Raw genomic sequence first — 19,241 nt, 5'->3', positions numbered from 1 at the left:
GTCCTCAATATGTATTCAAGTTTATTATTCTCAATAGGTTTGGTCAAGCTTGATGTACAAGCCACAGAAAATTGCAGCAAATAGGTCCAGCTGGTTTTCTTGACATAGTATATTTTTAGAGCAGAATACTCGTGCTTTTCAGTAGGAAATATGATTCAGTTCAAAGCTGGTTTCACATTTTAGCGTGTATACATTTTCCACAGTGGAGTTACTGCTTAGGAATCATTGAGAACACGGTGCGTTGGTAAAACAATTTTCACATCACAAAATGTGTCCCAGCGTCCCAGACACTTAATGCTTTGTTCAGTGTGAAACATGATGCACCTTACGCTACGTTTCTATGCTACATGCCACCTGGTGCGTTTATACTTTTTAGAGATGTGCTTCAAACTAGGAACAATTCTTTAATAAGATTATAAATCCTAATTTGCCAGCCCACCCTGCCTGCCCCAAACAGGCCCATCCATCATAAGAAACAATATGAATATAAAGACTTCTTGTGGATTTGTTGTCATGGAAACCACATTTCCACTCTGCTATCTCCTGCATTGTTTTTTCTAGCTCTTTTCTTTCCCTAAATTACCATTCTGTCCTATATTCTACATTTTAATTTGAGTGGTGAACCTTGCTCCATTTGGAACAAAACATCCCTGAGAAAGATTTAAAAAACAAAACAAAAAAAACTCTCCTGCCAAGAAGTGTTCACTTATTTTCTGTAGGTAATACAGAAATCATCTAGGCATCTTACTAATTCTTGCATGATCCTGAAGGTGTCATCTTCCAGGTCAGATACTAAACTGACATTCTGACAGCTTGATACAAGCTTATTTGATAGTGATTTGGATGATATTTCTTGTAGCATCTGTGACATCTTTGATTTGTGAAGCTGTGTATGTTGTCAACTGCATAGATAAAAGGATGTTTGAAGAGTCCAGAACTTGAATGCTACAAAGTGAAGGTTGTAGTATTTGGTCCATATTCTGAATCAAACTTCTCTTGAGACAATTACCTAACTTTCCAAGTAAGGATTGCTTTTTTTCTTATTTTATTTCAATATTTACAACCCATTCTATATCAAACTGATCTCGTGGTGGGCAGCAAGAATACATTACTGTACATTAATAAAATGGGAGCAGACAAGACAATAAATAGAGGTATGCTTATAGCATCTGAACTGGCAGGAGCTATCCAGGAAAGATGTCTGGTGCTTGTACTGGATAGCTCTCAGAAAATGCCGCAGCAGCTGTGAATAAAGTAGATTCAATTTTGGGGGTAATTAGAAAAGTGACTAAAAATAAAAATTGCCAATATAATGCATAATACATATAATATATATTATATACGTAACATAATACAACTTATGGGATGAGCACATTTGGAATACTCATAGTTCTCAAAATTCTATTTGATGTATTACTATTGTTATTGTTAAAAAATTTACCTGCCTTTCTCTGGGACAAGTTACAACTATTTTATAGGAGTTGTTAGGTGCTGTTACACACTAATATTAATGGAAGTCTTAGGCCCTCCACAAACTTTTGAAGTAACGCATTACACATGTGGAAAGATACCCACATCATCTTTGCCACAATCAGGACTAGAAAATTGTGGAGTTTTGAAAAAATATGGGGTCCTTGAACTCTTTGTCAGAATCGCAAAATATGAACAACCCATCCCTGTTTCACCCTGGAACATATTTGTCAACTTGGTTAATTTTTCATCCATTTGAAAGCAGGATCTGGAAAACGCAAATACAGGATATAATAAAATGCATAATATATAATATGCATGTGAGTCCATATAATCAGGAATGGAAATGCTCTCTGCATTGGAAGGAAGGAAGGAAGGAAGGAAGGAAGGAAGAGTAAATTCTTATATAGGAACGTTGGAAGAGCCTTGCTGGATCAGGCCAAAGGGCCATCATGGTCCCGCATCCTGGTCCCACAGTAGCCAACTAGATGCCCATGGTATCTGAGTGAAGCAGCACTCTTCCCATTTGTGATTCCCTGAAACTGATATTCAGAGCCATGAACCCCAGATATGATCCTTCTGAAGGAGCAAACACATTCAAATGCCTGTTATCCTATGTCATAGTCATAATGTGAAAAACATTCCCAAATAATAGCTCTTTGCTGGAAGAAAGGCATTAGTGATTCTCAGCTATAGTCCCCACTGAACAATGCTAGTCCACAGCCATTCTCTCGCCAAAGCAATCTATATTATGCTAGGTGTTGTTCTCCAGAAATGTTGCTTGTCTAGCAGACAGCCCCTCTTAAGCACAAAGCCCGAATCTGTACATTCATTACAATAGTAAAGCACTGATAAATAGAATTTCGCTTTCAGTTAAATTACACCTTTCATCTCGAAAGGTCACAAAGTGCTTTAGCAAATTCAGTAATAATGCAAACTGCTCTCATGGGTACAACAATAAATGGAAAATATGAAGCAGAAGGCAGCACCTTCTTTCCTCCCTCCAGCCCACCTGGCATCATTGTATAACCTCTTATTCCCTCTTGTTCATTAATCCTTTCCTATAAAAACCTAATTTTTGCTAACCTTTGCTCAACCTGGTTTCTCCCAAATGTTGTTTGACTACAACTCCCATAATCCCTGACCATCAGGGCTAGGGCTAGCTAGGGCTAATGGGAGCTGTAGTCCAATAACATCTGGAGGGAGTCCGATTGGGTAAATCCAGTTAATCCTAATCCATTCTCAATATTAAAAATCACATTAATGGTTTTTGGGATGTCTGTAGTACCCCAGTGATATTTCCAGTGTATGCTGGGGGTGATTTTGGACCCCAGAAATGTTTTTTTGGGGGGGAGTTGTTTCTGTGGCATTACATGAAGTGTGATTGACAAAACAATTCAGAAACCTTGGTTCCCAGACAACATATGGTTTGTGCCAACCTATTTACGCCTGCCCCCCACAATACAGTTTATTGTTCCAGCCTTTCATGTCCAGGAGGAAAACGGGAAGTGATAACTGGCTAAAATTTGGGGACATTGTACAGTTTGCAATTTGTGACAGTGTCCTAGAAACAAGTAGCATTCCGTAGCACTATTGATCCAACATTTTTCAACTGCTTGCATTTCTTCATTTTATATTCCTAGGATTTTTAAATGACACAAAGCAGAGAAAATTGTACAGAGGATTCTATGGAGGATTAAAGTTGACAATGGCTTGATAATTGACACTCTAAGCAAAACCTCCTTCAAACAAAGGCAAATGCAAAGTATTTCAGTTATGAAGTCAGAATCAGGTTTGTTAGGAGTGGGTTTTTTAAAAAACCAACAACCTAGTATTTTATCTGTACAGATGCTAAAAGTTTGTAAACATGGGAAGAGATGAAATGCTAATCACAGGATCAGCCTATGTAAATAACGACTTGCATTAGAAGTAAAAAAAATTGTAGGAGTTATGTAAAATGTGCTACCTCCCAAAGGAAAAGGCGATCATGTGGCAAAGGCTTATCGCATTCTTTGCACAGAACTGGGATTCATATTCCCTGTTGTTTTCAAGGAGAAGATGATTGCGTTTTGCATCTGTTCTCAGCACTGCTCAATAGCCCTAACACTGACTTAGCATTTTGCTTCTGAATGCAGTCTGATGGCATTTCCTTCTCTAGCTCTTGTTCTGTATCATCCTCTTCTCCTGTTCCTCCAGTCCAAGCAGCTGATCACCAGCTTTTGATTCAATATGTCACACAGCTAATCAGAAGGTCATTTCACAACCTTCCAAAAGTACATTAGTATTCTAGTCTCTTCATCAGTGCAACATTGTCCATTTGGGGAAAGACTGTTGCTTGCTTGGTAGAGCACCTCCTTGCATGCAAAAGGTCTCAGGTCCAATCCTGTCCCATTAAACTTTAATTAGTTTAATGTAAATGCCCAGTGCGCTTCCATCGTCACAAGTCCCACTACAGCAGAGTATTTCGCACAGCAGTTGAAGGGCAGGAGAGGCAGTATCTTTTCAAAGAGGAGTCTTGGAGCATGCGGTTTGTAACTCAAAGATAAGGTTTATTTACAAAACAAAAAACAACCCTGGCGAAGAACCACACATCTCAGCAAACACGCCCAAAAAGGGGAGAGAGAGAAAGAACAAACACACACACAGGAGACTATACAAACTCATGTTCCTGGAAGCCTAATGACCTCCAGCTGCTCAGTGATTAGAGCGTTTCTGCTACCTTTTAACCCTTTGATAGCAACACCCCCTCTCGCTCGTAACACTGAGCTGTACCAACCTTAATTCAAATTTAAACCTGAACAGAAACATTTATGAGATTGCGGACTCAAAGCTTTCGTAAAACCGTCTGCAAGGTTTTCTTGGCTTGGACAATACTTTAGTTCAATTAAACCTTGTTTTACACTTTGGCATACATTTTGATAACGGATATCCAAGTGTTTTGTGTGTGCCTTGAATTGACCTGATTTAGCTAGTTTAATACAAGGTTGATTGTCTTCCCACACTCTGATAGGTAGGGAACATTCTCCAAACAATTCTTGTACCAGTTGCTTATAAAATTCCAGTTCTCTACATACATCTGATAATGCATTGAACTCAGATTCAGTTGAACTTAAAGCTATAAGTGATTGCTTTCTTGATCTCCAACCAATTAGTGCATTTCCAAATTTTATCGCCATTCCTGACACTGATTTTCTATCTGGTCCAGCATCTGCCCAACTGCTGTCGGCCCAACATTCAAGTTGTGTGCTGCCCTCTGCTGATAGTTTTAAGCGAAACCTTTTGGTAGTTTGGAGATACCTTAAAACTATTTTTACTCCTTGCCAAGCATGCATTGATGGTTTTTCAGCTTGTCTACACAGCATGTTGACAGCATATGTTATATCGGGCCGAGTCCACTGTGCAATGTGGAGTAGACTGCCTATCGCTGACTGGTAAACCCCGGGATTACTGAACTCTGTCTGTTGCTCGGCTTGAGCATCCTTTATGTAACTTAGCTCCATTGGGGTTTTAACACCAGCACAGTTGTCCATTTTAAACCTTTCCAGCAACTGCTGGATCTTAGCTTCTTGGCTGAGCCAATAGTTCCCATTTTCATCTTGCTGAATTTTAACTCCTAGATAAACAGATACATTGCCTAGTGATTTTATCTGAAACCTTTCTCCAAGCTTTGTGGCAAATTGTTGTGCAAGTTTATCATCCTTTCCACTGTATAATAAATCGTCAACAAATATCAAGACTGCTTCTTGTTCACATCCCGAGCCTTTTAGATAAAGACACGCATCTGCTGCGCTCTTTCTGAACCCCATGCTCTCTAGAGCATCGTTTAAGCAGGAATTCCAATTACGGGCGGACTGTTTCAACCCATAAATGGATTTGTGTAGGAGCCAGACCTGGTTTGGCTTGTCTCCTTCAAAACCTGGTGGTGGTGTCATATAGACTTCCTCCTGTAAGTCTGCATTTAAATAAGCCACATTGACATCAAAATGAAACAGCTTATTTCCCTTCTTAGCTGAAGAGGCTAAAAGCATTCTTAGTGACTCTGATCTTGAAGTAGGTGCATAGATTTGAGAATAGTGAACACCTTTGCGCTGCGAAAACCCTTTTGCAACTAGTCGGGCTTTATATTGCAACTCCTCAGTAGTTGTGGGCTTTAAACGATATACCCATCGACAACCTACAGCTTGTTGCCCTTTCGGAAGCTCTGTACTTGTAAACACACCAAGAGACTTCATTGAAGCCATCTCCTTTTCCATTGCTTCCTGCCACTTTACGGCTTCTGAGCTTGGAAGCTGTTGTACATCCATATAGCTATCTGGCTCACACTGTGCCATATTTACGTATACACTTGTCACCTTAAACCGCTCTGGCGGCTTGCCCTTTGTGGCACGATTTGACCTGCGCAATTGTTCCTCTTGTGCCGCCTCTGACCGTTGGCTGTCAGAATCTGTCTCAGACTTTATACCTGGATGCGCCCCTAGGGATAAAGACCTCCGTTTAGATACCTCCCTTGGGCTTGGTGTTGCAGGCGACCTGCTTCGCTTTTGCTGTCTGCTAGGCCTACTGACTGGCGATGTTGGAACACTCCTAGATTCTGGCTTTTCTACCTTAGGAGAAGAACCTTGTGCCTGGTCAGAATCTGCATCTGATCCATGTGCACCATCCTCTTCTGGCTCACTACTCTCTGGACTTTCATTCTCAGCATAAATGCCTAAATCATCTCTCAAAATGTCAGGGTTAGCATGTAAGTGAGTCCATCCAGATTGCTCACAAAATTCAGCGCTCCTACTGAGGACCACTCTTGTAGTATCCCCATTTGGGTTCACGAATCTCCAAGATTTGGCGTGTGGTTCGTACCCACAAAAGATGAGTTTCCTAGCCCTTGGACCTCCCTTTTTCCTTAACGCTTTTGGGATAAGTACATAGGCTGGACATCCAAACACCCGAAAGTAATTAATTTTGGGCTTCTTCCCATATAAAGCAAAATAAGGGGTAGTGCCAATTACAGAATTATATACTCGGTTCAGAATATGAGTAGCCGCCTGCCAGGCTTCCGCCCAGTAACTTTGAGGGAGTTTAGCATCAAACAACATAGAGTTTGCCAACTCTTGCAGAACCCTGTTTTTACGTTCGGCCACGCCTCCTTCTTGGGGGGAATAAGGTGTAGACAGACGATGCTTAATTCCCTTTTTCTTAAAGAAATTCTGCAACACAGACCTGGTAAATTCTGACCCTCTGTCTGTCTGAAAAGCAAGTACTCTAGTACCGAATTCAAGTTCTACTGCATGAACCCAATTTTTAACTGTTTCTGCAGTATCTGCTTTTGTTTTGAGAGGAAAAAACCATGTAACCTTTGTTTTGTCATCCGAGAGACACAGTGCATACCTCGAACCTCCCATGCTAGCAACAGGCATTGGGCCACATAGGTCCATATGCACAAGTTGGAATACTTTGTCAGATTTCCTATCTGAACTGGGATAGCTGCATCTATGAACCTTCGCCCTTTTGCATGCAGTACAATCCAAATACTTAGTACATTTGTGCATTTTGCACCCTTCTGATAATTCAGGTTGCCTTTTAACATACTGAAAATTAATATGTCCCAGACGGCGGTGCCATAAATGGACACAAGAATTATGGGTAGGTGAGTTCACACAACCAGCATGAACCTGTTCAACTCCATCTGGACTTGTCTCAAAATAATATAACCCATCTCTGCATTCCACCTGCAAAAGAGATACGTTATTTTTTGAAATAGTGCAAACCCCATTTTCAAACACAGTTTTAAACCCATTTCTATCAAGTTCTGACACAGACAAAATACACCCCTTCAATCCCTTTAGCACGTAGGCATCAATTTCTATTTGCAAACATTTCAAGAACACTGTGCCTACGGTCTCTAAGGAACGTTTAGTTGAATCTGCCATTGTCACAACTTTAAGGGTTTGCAAATGTCTGCAATTCTGCAAACGGACACTAGATGGCGCCACCAGGTGGTGAGATGCACCACTGTCGATCAACCAGCGTAGATTGCTGCCTTGGCCACGCCCTTGCATCAACGCCATTACTGAAGCCATGTGCTGTGTGCTGTGGGAGTAGCCACGATCTCCTCCTCTTCTTCGACGTCCCCTGGAACTCCTTGTCTGGTAACTAGGGGTAACGGCCTTGGTGCTGTCTTGACCAGGTTCACGTGTGCAATTCCTAATTAAATGGGAAGGGGAACCACAGCGAAAACAGTGTCTAGCTGCAAAAGCATTTACTGTGTGCTCAAACTCAGCATCAACACTCTTAGGCACAGCATAACTCCCCTTTAAAGACAAACCTCTTTCTCTTTGCCTTTTATCCTGTTCATCTGCAAGCCGAGATGAAATGTATTCAAGGGTTAATTCAGTTGAAGGCATAGCTTCCAAAGTTAGAGCTAGAGTCTCATAGCTTTTATCAAGAGAAGACAACAATATGTATGGCTGCTGCTCCATAGAGAAAGGAATGCCCAGCTGTCTTAGTTGATTAAAGGCAGACACCATTTTGGCAATATGTTCTTTCACACACGCTCCCGGTTGGAGACGTAAATCAAACAAACATCTTGTAGCATGGATCTTGGCCCCCGCAGTGTTTCTGGAATTTAGCCGCTGCAGAACCGTCCAGACCTCACGCGTGTTCTTTAACTCAGAAACGTAAGGCATTTGCTCTGGTCCCACTGCCAAAACTAGTAGACCTTGGGCTTTCCTGTCACGTTTCTGTGAAGCTGCTGCTGTTGCTTTGTCTTCTGCAGACGCGTCTGCAGCTGCCTGTAAAGGCGGTGCTTCAGTACAACTCCACAACTCTTTTGCTTGCAACCAAACCCTCACTCTAGCCTTCCAATCTTGCCAATTTTTCCCATTGAGTTGCGTAAACGGGACAGAAAAACTTTCCTGGGACTCTGCCATCCTCCCTGGGGCTTAGGAACGATACTCACACACCTGTAGACCGTCTCCCAGCTGCTGAGGTGGCTCCTTGAGGAATAAGACGTCTTCCAGCGAGTACAAACTGCTCAGTGCCTGTTTAAAACTTTTCTAGGCACATTGCAGGACTCAAGCTGCTTTGAAAGCTTTCGTTGTCGGCAACCGCTTCTGACTTCGCTCCAGTCCTTGCATAAATCACTCTGAACTGCACTCCTTAGCTCCTTCTTGACGTACAAACATCCATAACCTGTCCCATTAAACTTTAATTAGTTTAATGTAAATGCCCAGTGCGCTTCCATCGTCACAAGTCCCACTACAGCAGAGTATTTCGCACAGCAGTTGAAGAAGGGCAGGAGAGGCAGTATCTTTTCAAAGAGGAGTCTTGGAGCATGCGGTTTGTAACTCAAAGATAAGGTTTATTTACAAAACAAAAAACAACCCTGGCGAAGAACCACACATCTCAGCAAACACGCCCAAAAAGGGGAGAGAGAGAAAAAACAAACACAGGAGACTATTTATACAAACTCATGTTCCTGGAAGCCTAATGACCTCCAGCTGCTCAGTGATTAGAGCGTTTCTGCTACCTTTTAACCCTTTGATAGCAACAAATCCCTAGCATCTTCAGGTGGGGCTGCAAAAGAGTGACTCCTCCAGGAGTCCTGCCAGTGTAAGACAATGTTGAGATAGATCTAGGACAGTTTCCTATGCTATTGCTATGTCCCAATTGCATACTTCCACTATTCTTTTGTGAATCTGTAGGCCAAACTAGATGTTATGCCATTCACACAATTAGCAACTGCATGAATGGTTTTTAAAAAGGAAGCTGAAGACCTCTGCCACTGGCCCAACCACCAATCCAGACTGAGACCCAGGTGTTTATGTGAACGTAAGACAGTGGATTTTTAAAAATAAGAAAGTTTGCTCTCTGCTGTCAGAACTGCCCTCCACCTTGCATTGTAAAACAAACAAACAACAAAACAAAAAAACTTTGCAGCAAATAGAACCCCCCTTTGTCATGCAAATAGGATCCAGGTTGGAAACACAGGAGCAGCGAACAGTTAAGACCTCCTCCCATTCCAGCTGCCTGATCCAGGCTGGGGCCCTGGCACCTATAATTTACTTTTAAAAAGCCAATTACACAGTTGCTAATTGAGTCAATGATACCACATTCAATTTGATCCTGAGTCCTCTGAGGGGAGAGGCAGTCAGACTTCTTACGAAGGAAAAAGAAGGAAAAGTAAAATCCTAAGTTGTGTAGCCTGGCATGTGTAACACCCCCCCCACCTTGGCTCTATATTTTCCTGCTGCCATGTTTGACTCCCTCAGTCCATTCTTTGAGTAATGGTGTGTCTATCTGCAACCACTGGGTTAGCAGCCTAGCAGGATACGAAATCTGCTTCAGTTTTCTATATTGGTCCAGACTAAATGGGTGGACTAGGTATGAGATATAAAGCAGGAAAACATGGGGAACACAGCTCTGAGACTTTGAGTGTCTTCATTTTGAAGTGCCAACAGAGAGAATTGTCATGCCTCCTGTGTGACTAGAGGCTGCAAAGATGTGCTGAGCCTGTCTAAAAAAAGCAAATGGGAATCCCTTTGTGACAGCTGGCATTTTGTCCCTGTAATATGCATGGGAAACAAATTTAAGTAAAGTTAAGTCTTGATCTTGCTTAGTGTCTTTTGAGGATCTTCCATCCACCAGCCTTAGTATATACAAGCTACACTGCACTTGATTTCCTTAAGTGTTCTATGAGATGTATGACGAACTTTCTGACTGGCTTTCACACATCTAATCATTACTTAATATTTAGGGTAGCAGCCTAATATGTTGCTCTTTCGGAAAGGCAGAGGGTGGTATGCAGACCCAAATTAACTACACAACCTGATTGATTCGCCAAGATTAAGGAACGTTATCAATGGACATAAACTATTGCCCAAATATACAGTTGTTTCTTGGATTTGTGTGAATGGGCTAGAGAGCAGTACTTGCTGGAACAAGAATAGATTCATAGCTCGATGCCAGAGCACCTGCTTCTCATTCCAAATATCAAGGTCCAATCCTGACATCTCCAGGAAGGATTGGGAAAGGCTCCCATCTGAAAACCTGGACCACTGACCAGGCCCATGCAGAGCTTGTCTGAGGCCAGGGGCAGGAGTTTTATTAGAATAAAGTTACAAACTCAAATAAACCAAAACAAAAAAAACAAAGCAACCAGTCCCTGGCAGGGACCCCTAGCTGGCTTTGCCCTTCCAGGGCAAGTGTACCCAGCTGCTGCTCCTCCCTCTGCATGGGCCTGCCACTGACAATCAGTGTAGACCGAGCTGAGCTAGATGGACCAATGGCCTGACTGAGTATAAAGCCGCTTCCTGTGCTTGTGAGTGGTGACAATGAAATAAATGCTAGCTTTGTGCACGGCCATACAACTGCTAAGTTCCTTAGAATGCTGCACGCTCCTGTTGAGCCTTAAACAAAACCATTCAATCCAAGCCTTTCACATCCGGCTCCTAACAGAGACTTCTCTGCCTTGTGTGATGACTGTAAGGATAAATAAAAGCACAGAGGCTTGGGGGATGCATATATTGTGTTTATTGAGTTTATATCCTGTCCTACTTCCAAAGGAGCCCAAGGCAGAAAACACATCAACATTTCTCTCTCTCTCTCTCTCTCTCTCTGTGTGTGTGTGTGTGTGTGTGTGTGTGAGAGAGAGAGAGAGAGAGAGAGAGAGAGAGAGAGAGAGAACATCCTATTACAGTTAAAAATGTCTAAAACCAGGTAGGGTTAAAAACATTTCATCCAGCAATCTCAGTGTTTCCAGAAATACACACACACAGAGATGTAGAGAATATATGTTGCATAAATAACATGGAAGCATTAACAAGCCTAAACAACATAGGACCAGTGATGTGATATTATCTTAAACTTTTAGCCATTTAAAGTGAAGACCAGCACTGTCAAAATACTTTGCGGTTTCTTTCTTATGCTAGGAAAAACTAAAGATATTGAAAATAAATGACCCCATACTAGGTTATTGCTTCAAAAGCACCAATGTAAGGGATAGTCTTCTGCTGCTTCTTTCCCACCAGTGTCCAAAGTATGAACAAAATACATAAAATACTTATGCACATTTACTTGGGAATAAGTTCCATTGAATTCACTGGGACTTGCTTTTGAGTAAACATGCATAACATTGTGCTATTAAGCCAACTAATCATCTTGCTCTTAACTGCTTTTAGCTGATTCACCAATTAACTAATTACAAATTAGCAAATTTGAATGCAGATTATTTTGGGGGAATATTTAATGAGGATGTTTATCTTTGCTAATTAGCATAGGTTAATTGTGTATAGGTAAAAAACCCATTCAGCCCATTCCAAGAATCAAGAGATGCACAAAGGATGGTTACAGAAATTGCAGTCAGTCACTTCGTTATATGGGAAATCTCTACTTAAAATTCATAATCTGAAATAATTAACTGATCCATTGACCAATCACATTTAGTTAGAAGGTAACCAAATGGACTGGAAACTAGGCTAAATGTGCTAGTTAATCTCCATATACAGTAGACTGCTGGTTAATATAAGGAATTTGGATACAGGACAGGCAATGCAGGGTAATTTCGAGAAGACACATAAATAGGTGGTGGACTGTCATGTAACATGAATGGACAGGGTCAAAACTGAAAGATAGCAGATTTGGACTGGATTCCATATTAGGGCACCAATTTATCTTGTAAAGCAGAGGATGGAAAGGGGAAGAGTATATAACAGGATACAGGTGTGCATTGGCAATCTGCTGACAGAGAAATAACATAAGCTTGAATTTTAAAAAATGCAAATTTGAGGAGGTTCCCATTTTAGAAAGGATGCTAATTGCTTGAATAAACATCACTTCATTCTCTGAAAATATAAGGAAGGCATTGTGTAATAGGAAGACAGGAAAAAATCTACACAAAACCCTGTGACATAGCTAACATATGTCAGTGCAAATTCAATTCAACTCTGGTTGCCCAGCATAGGATGCGTTAACAAAGCCCTTGGAATGCTTAACACCAGAGAAAGGAATTTATGCAAAGGAAAATTCAAATGGACAGAACAAAATTGCAGCCTTCCATGAAAGAACATTGCAGAGTAAATTTTCCATTAACAGTAATAGGACTCGCCTTTCTAATTTCACACACACTGTGCTGAAATTCTCCCCTCATGCCCAGGGAAAGAAACCTCACTGGTAGCTGATCTTTCCTTGGAGCATTTGGAATATACTGAAGTGAAAAATATTTTGGTGGTATGCTTCAGCTTAATTTAGAGTGCAGCAAACAAACAGTTAAGACCTTGTTCAATTCATGTCAATAGGAACCTGCAGAGACATGGGGGGACATTTTATTTTGGGCAGGGATGTGAAAACCCAAAGGGCTTCACAAACATTCCGCAGAGTGATGTACAAACAAAGGAAGTGGAAACAATGATTTTTTTTCCAAAGAGACCCATTCTTGTGTGTCTTTAAATTGGATAGTTGGGCAGATGTACACAATATATTTATGCTCTAGGTATCATTCAGATCACAAGAGACCCATGGGATTTAATGGCAGTGCTCTGAAGTAAGTGGTTTGATTGCAGTCTCTTACTGCAAATAGGTCCTTAGAGTAGTGGAGTAGAGAGAACTGTCAAACAGATCTGAGCAACAACTGCACATAGCTAAAGTAATATCTCCCTAAGCTGCTATTTCTTGAATCCTGGATAAGCATGTGCTTATATCTTGCGCTAAGCACCTAAACTGAGCCCTAAATTAGCCACAGCTAGGTGTTTCTTAATATAGTTTATGAGCAAAATGGACTGTAAACAGGGAACTGCTGAACATGATAGATGTTAGCCAGTCTACAAACAAATATTACTGGAAGTGTGCTAAGATACATTAACTGTTTTTCTTTCTTTCTGTTCCATATGAATTTTATTCTAATCTCCCATAAGTATTTTGCAATATTTCCAGAAACCTCCTGTAAAAGGTTCAGCCATAGAACGTGGGCATAGCTGCCTCCCCCAGTCAAGTAAATAAATATAAATACTTAACTAACTGACCAGTTGTGTTGCAGATCACTCTGTTCTGCTCCCCTCCCCCCAACATAGGATGTTACGATATGGATGCAATGCTGCTGCAAAGTGCTAGCTTGAAAAGTAAACATGATGGGAATGTTGGGACTGCCTGTGGGAAACAGAGGGACAGTCTATTCACAGTGCGAAGCACCGGAATTAGCTCAGAGTGTAATATGAGCTCTTCCGTTTGTTCCTGTCCAGGAAGTACAGGAAGTGTTTGTCACTTCACTGCTGGAGTTTGAAGAGAGCAGTCATGTTTTTTGTAACGCTGCAAAGACAGAAATAAAGGCATGTAAATACGTTTCTGTCTATCTCTTTCCCCTGCCAGGGGGCAGGAAAGAGGGCGGGGTGTTCTTCTCACGTTTGAGAAGAATCGCCGATCAAGACCTAGCCTGCGCTTGCTGGGGAATGCAGCCAGGGAGGTCAACAGGGAATCAAGCCAGGCGCCTAGGATTGTTGCCAGTTTCTCCTGATATGGGCTTGAATTCCCGACATCGGATGTTTACGGGTTAGTGCAGGTTAGAAAATTAACAAACAAAAAAAGCTGATTTCTGAAGCTGGGTAGAAGGAAGAAGCTCAGAGGCAGATTTATAAGGTTTCTGGGCTCATTTTGAACCATTTTTATGGAACAGAGACAGTCTTGGTTCTACATGTCCCAACCCTCCTAGTCTTGCATTCCATTGCCCATAGCATTTTTATGGACTGCCTGATTGGTACGGGAGGTGCCATTTTATGGTGGTTCAGGTCCTTCCTGGAAGGTTTCAGAAGATAACACTAAAGGATTCCAGTTTTACACTTTGCCCATTTACCTATGATGTACCACATCGACTCTGCTACCCATGCTCCTTTAACATCTATATGAAACTGCTGCTCAGACGACACCAATTTCCAGTTCTCTTGTCCACTTCATTCCAGGGAGGCAAGTTTTTGACTCAGTGCCTGAGATCCCACCTAGAGCCAAACGAAGATGAGGTTTGAGTCAGAAGTGCTCCTAGCCAGTAAGTATAGTTGTACTCCAGCTTTACTTTTGAATGCTCAGGTAGCTGGTGTGACCAGGAGTTATTTTGCCCAGCTTAGACTGATGCACTCATTTCTAGAGAATGTGGCTCTGGCAATCATGACGCATGCCATAGTTACTGTGGACATCGCAAATCTTCACAATTTCCCCCTCACCCTAGGAAAAGCTGGGCAGTTTTTGAAGGTGCTGAAGATTTAATACTCCTTTCCAACTCCCAGAATCTTCAGTGTTCTTATCACAGCCCCCAAATTCTTTTCCTTCCAACAAGAGATTTATGGCCCAATTAAACTTTATCTTAGATTACATTCTGTCAGTAGCACACACAAATCTCAGTCTCTGTTTCATATCTAGGGTGGAAACCCCACTCATGTCTGTCTCTCTGTAACACCCTTTTTGATGAATTATTTGATCCCATTTTTTCAGTTATGTCATTCTTGGTATTTAATTAATCTGTAAAATTAATCATGATTCATTGACCATCATATGAGACATATGTGCAGTGATTTCTTATGCATGCTTGGTTACTGTGCTCACTGTGGCTTACTCTTTAGTAAGTGTGTTTGTTTATGATTGCTGCCACCTACACCAATTTTCTTTGAATTTATTTTTTTTTTTTTAAAGAGAGAAATGAAGACTTATTATTAAATGGCTTTTCCACATGGGAGATTATCAACATACTGGTGACAGAAGAGACTATGATATGAGTATTAAAAAGATTATCACAATTTCCTTTAAGGAAGTTAGCATTAAATAGCTTTGATTATATTCTGACCTTGCAAAACTCTTGTTAAATTGGACAGATGCTGATATCAGAAGAATTATAAGCTGGTGGTATATAAGCAGCATGCTCAACTGTAATTTCTATTCTCATCTCTCTCCCCCCCTCTTTAATATCCTGAAACCATTATTCTCCTAAGACTTCCCATGCCCCCGCTAAGCACTTCAACAACCCCAAACAGCAATTTGTCTTCCCTGAAGCTCATTTTGCCAAAGCCAAAACAAAACCATACCTCTTTTGTGCTAGGCTTTCTGCAGATGCTAGTGCCAATGCATGGGCACCAAGGGGGCATGGCCACTGCCATGCAGGATATCAGGGCAAAGCCAGCAGCATGATTCCACTGCCCCCTTCTCCATACGTATGTTTTATGCTTGGAGAATAAGTGGGGTGTTTTATGTTTGGATACTAAGGAGTTGGGATGCAGGTGGCGCTGTGGGTTAAAGCCTCAGCGCCTAGGACTTGCCGATTGAAAGGTCGGCGGTTCAAATCCCTGCGGCGGGGTGCGCTCCCGCTGCTCGGTCCCAGCACCTGCCAACCTAGCAGTTCGAAAGCACCTCCGGGTGCAAGTAGATAAATAGGGACCGCTTACCAGCGGGAAGGTAAACGGCGTTTCCGTGTGCAGCTCTGGCTCGCCAGATGCAGCTTTGTCACGCTGGCCACGTGACCCGGAAGTGTCTCCGGACAGCGCTGGCCCCTGGCCTCTTAAGTGAGATGGGCGCACAACCCCAGAGTCTGTCAAGACTGGCCCGTACGGGCAGGGGTACCTTTACCTTTACCTTTACTAAGGAGTTACACCCTGAGGAAGAATCTGTACCAGCTACCCTGTGGGACATCTTCAGGAGGAGAAAAGACTAAGGAGTAAACCTCACACAAATCTGGAGTGGAGTCTCTAAGACAGTTGGATGGTGCCTTGTATGCTTCCTTCTGGCAACTCCTGCAGCCAAACTGGTGCCAGATGTTTTTCTCTGCTTTCCTTTGGACCACATCAGCAAGGCCAAGAGCAGGGGTCATGTCATCTAGGCAGCCCAGGACCTCCATATGCACTGTCCAGGCTTGTGCCCCAGAGAGGTCACTTTGGTGCTGCTAAAACAGCAAAAACAGTGAAGGAGGCAACAGTTATGAGTTACTGCTCTCTGCAGCCACAGCAGATGCTACGATTCTCCAGCTGCTTGATTTCACTCCCAAAGGCACACTCCATGGTCTCTTAAGACAGATGGAAGCCAACAACAACAGTGTTTCCCAACAGGGTGTCTTCTAAATGTTTTGGACTACAATTTCCACTATCCCAGACTATTGGCCACACTTGCTGCAGCTGATGGGCGTTCTATTATAAAGCATCTGGAGGGCACCAGGTTGGGGAAGGCTGGTGTATAATAATTTTCACACAGCTTCCTTTAGCTGTAGACAGGAAGATATGGGCTGCTGCTATGAATGCCTGCTGTTAGCTTTGTTCCAATGGACAACAAACCCATGAAAACACCCTCGCTAACATGGCATTCAGGTTGGAGTAAGAGAATGCCCAGAGTAGGATGTTCGCATTCTATAAGATACAAGGGTTTCTTTTAATGTATAAGAGCTTTTGGGCAGGGTAAAGGCTCAGCTTCTTTAATCCCTGTGTTGCAACAATGGGGAAAGTTGCATCCACTAAGTGTTGCCCTGCTTTGGAGTTCCTAAAGGGGCAAAAGCTTGGTCTCTTGTGGAAAGTGGTCATCCTTGGGATGCCTATATTTTCTGTACAGGTAGTAAAAGTGAATGCTCTGATTCTGTTACTGTCTCTGAGGCTTTCCTAGAGCCATTAGATTCAGCCAACTGGAAACTGATATCAGATGCTGGGCCAAATTGCACTCCTCGATCCATTACATTGAGTGCAGAATCTTTGCCAATGTGTAATTGAAGACAGCATTTTATTGCCTCCTTTCCTACTCCGATACAGCTGCCAACTTTTCAACAGGCCTCTGTAACCATGCATTTAACAGCAGCAATTACCAGGTGATGACATGTATCTCCATGCCATGAATCACCTGTTTAACACCTGTGCAGCAAGCTGCTATGAACAGCGTAGCTGCAGAAACAAGCTGAAAAGGCAGAAGCCTTAGCTTTTTTGTACTGGCTGTGATACTTAAGCACAAATTGCATTCTCCAAATTGTATACCATGAATGCATCTGTGAGTAAACCTGGATAATCAGTTTGACCAAAGCCTGTTGCCAAATAATATGTCCCTGTCATCCAACCAGTTTCCAGAAACATGAGTGCAAATTCTCAGCCACGTGGTTTCCTATAGACACACACACACACACACACACACACACACTGCTTAAAATTGTAGGGAGCTTATTACGAAATTGTTTTCCAAGTAAAAAGCATGGAGATGGTCTATTTCTGGGGGTCGGTCATGTCCCCCTCCCCCACCTTCCACAGAAAGCATTCTGCGAATGCTGATCCAAAGAGCCCCCATCTGCAGCTGTACTAGCAACAAGGACAAATGTCTTCAAAAGAAAACAAACAGTTCGCAGTCACACTGGATAAAAATGCAACTGACACCACACAAAGCTAATCGCCAGCTGCAGCTGCCGTGGCTTGGAAGCTGACCAAATAAACAGCTTTTCAGTGCCATATTGTGTCCTGTAACGCTAACTAGCTTGTGAAAGCAGAGCACATTTCCTATCATACTAGAAGTGTTGTGTGATGCTATGGGGTGGGAAGACTCACGTCTTGAATTTCAAGGAACACTGAACTGTTTAGAGCATTAGCCAGTTGGTCAAAAGAGACAGAAAGCCCCTACCTTATTTGTATGCACTATCAGCAGAGCTGTTCTGGGGGGAATTATGGTGACAAGACACCACTTCTTTTTGTGGTTGGCAGGGTCACAGTTATTGTGTCTGCTTAAGGAAAACCATGGAACACTCCAGTTCTTGACTGAATCCAATAGTATTCATTGGAGAATGAGGTCACATCTTGCTTTCCCCATGATAAGAATGGCTCCTATTATGAGCCATCCTCCCCATTAAGTCATGTTACGTGATCCTAGAATGGCAAGCAGTAGGCTTGGAAGAAGTTCATCACAAAGGCTGTTGCCATGGAATGCTAGTTACAACTCAGAGGAACACTATAACATGTATGGCAACTGTAAGGACATGTGTTTCTCTGCATGTATGCCCAGTTCATGCACAGTGTGCAGTTGCCCTGTGGGCTCACACGTAATGAAAGGCACATGTGTACAATTGTCTCACATGGTTGATTTGTGGGTTTTATATAGAATCGTAGAGTTGGAAGGGATCCCAAAGACCATCCATTCCAATCCCTTGCAACACAGGAATCACAGCTGAAGTGTTCCTGGCAGATAGCCATCCAACCTCTGTTTAAAAACCTCCAAAGAAGGAGAGTCCACCACCTTCTGGGACAGTCCGTTCCACTGTTGAACAGCTCTTACTGTCTTTTCTGCATGCAATTACTCTCTCTAAAGCTAACCTTGAATTACAAATTTATCTTGAGTGTTCTTATTCCACACTCTTCCTGTGTCTCTAGCAATATGAGAGGTAACATTCTGATAGTGTTGGCTTAATTAGAAGGCCGTTTTAGTGAAGATAGTGCAATCCTGTACAATTCACTTGAAAGCAAATCCAACTAAGTTCAATGGAACTTAGTGTGTGTATAAGATTAGCAATATCCAGATTATTTCTGGGCAGAAGAAAACAATCTGGAGTGATAGAAGGGTGTAAACTCAGTACATGCTGAGAAGCCACGGTTCTCTATGGCTATCCACTGTCATGTCGTTATGAGATGGGGTAGGGTGGGAAGACAGTTTGGCTTTCCAAGGAGGAACAACAGGCTATTTAAAGCAGACATAGCCAATATAGCACCTTCCAGATGTCTTTGGACTTCAACCTCAGTCAGCCTGCCAGTGGTCAGGGATGATGGGAGTTGGAGTGAACAACATCTGGAGGACAT

General features: G+C 42.3%; 1 long non-coding RNA gene across 1 annotated transcript in view; it reads right to left on the bottom strand.

The window, feature by feature from the left end:
• Positions 1 to 1,014: 1,014 nt before the first annotated feature.
• The window catches only part of LOC310838935, a 59,692-nt gene continuing 41,465 nt past the window's right edge, over positions 1,015 to 19,241 (bottom strand). Inside the window, exons 2-3 of the long non-coding RNA XR_014561231.1 lie at positions 14,306 to 14,447; positions 1,015 to 1,243 (exon numbers count right to left, since the gene is read on the bottom strand). This is a non-coding gene — a long non-coding RNA (uncharacterized lncRNA). The remainder of the gene's footprint in view (positions 1,244 to 14,305; positions 14,448 to 19,241) is intronic.

This window comes from Podarcis gaigeae (assembly GCF_964106915.1).
Source record: "Podarcis gaigeae genome assembly, chromosome: 2".
NCBI classification, from domain to species: domain Eukaryota; kingdom Metazoa; phylum Chordata; class Lepidosauria; order Squamata; family Lacertidae; genus Podarcis; species Podarcis gaigeae.
Note: the sequence above shows the minus strand (reverse complement) of the source record. Positions and strands in the feature narration are given on the sequence as shown.